Here is a 5313-nt window from a genome sequence, read left to right on the forward strand (position 1 = left end):
GACTTTTCGTCATAGGGGAAAGGAAGGTGGGAAAATGGGGATGATTTCAAGAGGGATGTTTTAAGAGGGTAAATGATTTTCAGGGGGATTCTGTGGGCTTGGAGAACATATAATGGCCTGGGTCAGAGTCTGTTGGGCCCACAGAGCAGTGTGACAAGTCTGCCTAGGTGTGTTGACAGACTGCAGTCTTTCTTCCTGCAATATGAGTTAGTAATGAAAACTCGGGGAAGTGGCTGGGCGTGGTGGCTCACCCTTATAATCCCAGTACTTTGGGAGGCCAAGGCAGGCAGATCATTTGAGGTCAGGTGTTTGAGACCAGCCTGACCAACATGGTGAAACCCTGTCTCTACTAAAAATACAAAAATTAGCCAGGTGTGGTGGTGGGTGCCTGTAGGCCCAGCTACTTGGGAGGCTGAGGCAGGAGAATTGCTTGAACCCGGGAGGCAGAGGTTGCAGTGGCTGAGATGGCATCACTGCACTTCAGCCTGGGCAACAGAGTGAGACTCTGTCTCAAAAACAACAACAACAACAACAACAACAACAACAAAAAACACCTCAGGGAAGGCAACTGCATCCTTCTTTAGCAGGTCTGGTTTCTGGGTGGATAAGGAAACTTCAGAGAACAGCTTCATCCTGTGCTCTGAGACAGAGAGAGGACTGCGGGGGCGGTCAGGGAGACCTTGAGGCCACCTCATGTCAAAGTGCCATGTTTTGGGGTATCAGTTTCTGGGTCCTGAAAAGGTCTTTGTTTCCCCCCACCCATGTATCCATCCATCCATTAAAAAGTAATTACTGCATGCGTATCCTGAGCCAAATACTGTGTTTAAGCTCCCAGGACATAGCTCTTTGTCCCCTCTGCCCCTCGAGAGGGATGGCTCACTTGAAAGTTTAATGCTACAGTGGAATTATAATTATGAAAAACCACACACTGCAATTCGGGTTTAGGATGAAAGTATTAATTTCCCGGTTTTAATTATTCAATAGAAATTAATGAAAATTCAAGAGGAATCTCCAAGGAGCTTCTCTAACTAGCAGAGGTGGGTGGATCGAGGAGAGGAGTGGAGTGGAGTAGAGTGGAAGAGAGTGGGGTAAGCCAGAGGCCGAGGACCCTGCACCTCTGCCCAATGCTGCTCATTTGGGAGCTTTCCCAGGGCGAAGGGACGAGCCTGCTGCATGAACCAAGCCTTGAACCAAGACTCAGGGTTTGCTCATTCATTTGGGAGACTGGGGCTGGAATATGTGTTGAGTTCCATCCCTGCCAGGATGATGCCAGACAGTGGAGAGATGAAGACCCAGCCCTGCCCTCAGGGAATTCCTGGGTCATTGCAGGGAGACAGACCACACCTGTAGGGCCTGAGCTAAGCCCTGGAGTTCTGGAAATGCCAAGCCAGGCTGCTGGGACGAGGTGGGAGGTGAGGACAGGAAAGGCTCCCCTGAGAAGATGACTGGCAGAGTTCTGAGGGTCTCTCCCTCCTGGGTGAACTGAGAAGCCGCCCTCTGAACAGAGGCAAGGCAACATTTTAAAGTACTGGTGACCATTTGGAGCAGGATAATTTCCCAGCATGATAATGTGTCATTTGTCCTTTCTCTCTCTCTCTCTCTCTCTCTCTCTCTCTCTCTCTCATCCACCAAGGGCTAGGAGGGTGGAAGATAAAATTCTGAGGGTGGGACAGCTCTGAGGCTTGGAGAATGGGAGATAGTTTCACTAAATGTCACTTCCCCAGAAAGGAAGAGGATTAGAGCTTTGAGGGCAGATGATTCGGAGGATGGGGGAAACTGTGTCCCAGTTCTAGCAGTCTCCCTACAAGGTGACAGGTCCTGAAAAGGGATGGCTGAAAAGGCCGTGATGATCCCAGGAGCTCTGGCCTCAGAAGCCCTGGCAAGGGGTCCCCACACCCAAGCTCAGTGCCAAGGAGGAAGCCTTGGTTGGAATGCAATTGATTCCTGCCTCATGGCCAGTTTTGCATCTATTTGTAAATTCATTTCCTGACTGTCCACTTAGGTATGCTCTTTGAATTCTCCTTTGAACTTGGTTGTGGCACCTTGCAGGCTCCCTCATGAATTAATGAGTTAAATAAAATCATGGGCATTTGTTTGTTCTATCTGATGGAGCCATGATATTCCTTTATAAAAAGTATTCTCTAGCAATGCCTTATAGTCCTCGTAGTGAGAACTACTACAGGCCCCCATGCTAAGAGGAAGAACAGAGGCACGGACACTTGAAGTAGCTTGCCCAAGCTCACACAGCGAGGTGGGGTGGGGCCAGGATTTGGATGCAGCAATCTGGTTCAAAGTCCTTAAAGAGCACTTGAGCTCTGTTATCTGTCAGTCCCCCAAGTAACCCCACAAAATAGGTACTTTATTTTTAGAGACAGATCTCACTCCATTGCCCTGGCTAGAGTACAGTGGTCCGATCATAGCTCACTGCAGCCTCAACCAGGAGGTTGAGGAGCTCAAGTGGCCCTCCCACTTCAGCCTCCTCAGTAGCTGGGACTACAGGTGCACACTACGAGGCCCAACTAATCTTTTTACTTTTTGTAGAGTTGGGATCTTGCTATGTTGCCCAGGCTGGTCTCGAACTCCTGACCTCAAGCAACCCTCTTGCCTCAGCCTCCCAAAGTGCTGGGACTACAGGCATGAGCCACTCCACCAGGCAAAATAGGTACATTATTTATGTCAAGAACGGCAGCACAGAGGTTAAGTAATTCATCCTCTCTCTCACGGTAAGTGGTTGTTTCTATAGTAGGATCACTGTACACTGTGTGGTGGATTTGATATCTGCACTGAGGGAAAGCGCTGATAGAATATTAACAAAAATCGTGACTAGCATCTATTGAGCACTTTCTCTCTTTTTTTTTTTTTTGAGACGTAGTTTTGCTGGTCGCCCAGGCCGGAGTGCAATGGTGCCATCTTGACTCACTGCCACCTCCGCCTCCCAGATTCAAGAGATTCTTCTGCCTCAGCCTCCTGAGTAACTGGGACTACAGGCGTGCGCCACCACGCCCGGCTAATGTTTTGTATTTTTGGTAGAGACAAGAGTTCACCATGTTGGCCAGGCTGGTCTCGAACTCCTGACCTCAGGCGATCCTCCCGCCTTGGCCTCCTAAAGTGTTGGGATTACAGGCGTGAGCCACCGCGCCTGGCCCCTACTGAGCACTTCCTAAGTTCCAGATACTGCGGGCAAGTCTATACCCAGATCAACTCATTTACTCCTAAGTCCCTACAAGGTAGGTAATTTCATTGGCCTATGTTACAGACAGAAAGACTTTGAGGCACCCAGAGGGTGAGCGGCTTGAGGTTTTCTTTCTCTCTGGGTGTATCTGAAGCTGAGCTCTGCCGGCGGACGTGGCCCGTAGCCATCTGCCCTAAGAACTGGCCTGCACTCCCCAGACACCACCCTTCCCCTCCCGAGGCCCCCCAGCCGCACTTACACCCTGAAGGCGGATCCCTTGACTCCCGAGAGGCTGGCGGTGGAGTGCGCGGCAGGACCGCAGCGCTGATCTCTCCAGCTGGGCTGGGCTTTGGGGACCTCGGCCTTGAAAATCTGCTAATTACCGGTGGGGGCGGAGCCGCGTCTCCAGGGTCTCGGGGAGGGCGTCGGGGTCAGGGATTGCAGGTGCCCGCAGCCGGCCTCGGTTGTTTACCAGGCACCCGTCACGCTAATTGAAATGTGCAAAATAGCTCCCCGGAGCGGGTTCGAGCCGAGCAGCGGGCCCCGGGTCACCTGCGGCGTTGATGAGGTATGAAAGAGGCAAAAGCGCCGGAGCGGCAGCTTCATTTGCAAGGGAAATGACTTGACGAGGCCCTTCATTTGCAGTCTTTCGGCCCAGAGGCTCTGATTAGCTGCGCAGGAAAAGCCTCCTGTTTTATGCATGAGGAGCTCTGCCTGGAGACCCTCCGCTGCTCACCCGCCCCGGCTCTGCCTTCTCCTCCTCCCACGTCGGGAAGGAGAGGGGTCTCCAGAGGGCAGGATCCGAGGCTGAAGCTCAAGACCAAACCTTGGTGATGAAAACAGAAATTTCTTGAAGCAAGGCTGCCATAAAGTGGAGTGAGACTCATGGGTGAGGAGGGGGACTGTGCGATCTCCATCCGGGGTCTTCAGGGCAACTGCATGAGCTCAGCCTGCTGAGAGCCTGGCAGGCAGCGGGAGCTCCCCTGGGGTTCCGGCCTCTCCACCTAGTGGCTCTGTGCAGCAATTCCTGCCCGGAGAACCTAGTACCCCCTTCCAGCCCCTCCTGGTGCCACCTCTGCACCAAGACCCCCTCCCTACCTCCTTGGTCTCTGGCGCTGACTTCCTCTAGGAAAGGGGAGACAGTGGGCTAGATGCTTTTGCAAATATTTTCTCTACAATCTCCAATCTTTGTGACAATTACCCTTAAAAGTTAGACCTTACATCCATTTCATCCATTTCCTTTCCTGTCACCCGCACCCCCTCCCCCTTCCCTGGCCTCCCCGAATTTTTTTTTTTTTTTTTTTTTACCACCACCTCCCAACCCACATTCTTCGCAGCTGCATCTGCCAGGCTGCCGGCTCTGTGAGCCAGCTGTAAATGTGATTAATGCTGAAGGAAGCGCTGCTGGCTGCAAGGACGCATCCCTGGCTGGAGCACAGCGCTGGGTCAAGTGGCCAGCTGGCGCCAGCAGGTGAAGGATTAATCCAGAATCTTGACCAACAATCAGGTGGCTGTTTTCCCCAGACAATGGTTCTGAAGGGGGCAGTGCCCAAGGTTCACCCTTGAAAACTCCCAAGGGTTGTAACCCAGTAGCATTGGGAGCGCCTTGGCTAGGGGCCTCTTGAGCCTGAACCCAGGCTTTGGGGCCTGGTTGCCCCTTAGGATTATTAGATATGAGTTCTACATTTCTTTTCCAAGAATTAATACGTCAGTGTGTTTAATTCTTTGCCTTCTACTTTTAAACTTAACTGTCTCGTAAAGCAACATTTTTTGATTGCCTACTCCACCCTGATTCATTCTGATCACCTGCTCCACCCTGACTCCTTCTGATCACCTACTCCACCCTAACTCATTTAATCACTTGCTCCACCCTAACTCATTCAGATTACCTGCTCTGCCCTGACTCCTGCCAAAGCACTCACCCCATCATTCTCTTTAAATTAGCCAGTTGGAATTAGTTTAGCCTGTGCAGTCTAACCCTAGCCAATAGGGGAACCACACAGCAGCAGGGGCTACGTGCGTCAGGGATAAGAGCCCCTTCCCCTCCCTTGTCCAAGGGTGCGCTTACCATTGCTCCATCTGTAAGGGCCACCCTTCTATGGAGGTAACTTGCCTTGCTGAGAATTAAAAAAGAAAATTTT

At 51.6% G+C, this 5313-nt stretch overlaps 1 long non-coding RNA gene across 1 annotated transcript in view; it reads right to left on the bottom strand.

Annotated features, from left to right (window-relative positions):
- LOC105544397 overlaps positions 1 to 3645 on the bottom strand; it is a 6165-nt gene extending 2520 nt beyond the window's left edge. Inside the window, exon 1 of the long non-coding RNA XR_001006756.1 lies at positions 3432 to 3645. This is a non-coding gene — a long non-coding RNA (uncharacterized LOC105544397). The remainder of the gene's footprint in view (positions 1 to 3431) is intronic.
- Between the last annotated feature and the right edge of the window lie 1668 nt (positions 3646 to 5313).

The sequence above is a fragment of the Mandrillus leucophaeus genome, unplaced genomic scaffold, assembly GCF_000951045.1.
Source record: "Mandrillus leucophaeus isolate KB7577 unplaced genomic scaffold, Mleu.le_1.0 Scaffold1, whole genome shotgun sequence".
Classification (NCBI taxonomy): domain Eukaryota; kingdom Metazoa; phylum Chordata; class Mammalia; order Primates; family Cercopithecidae; genus Mandrillus; species Mandrillus leucophaeus.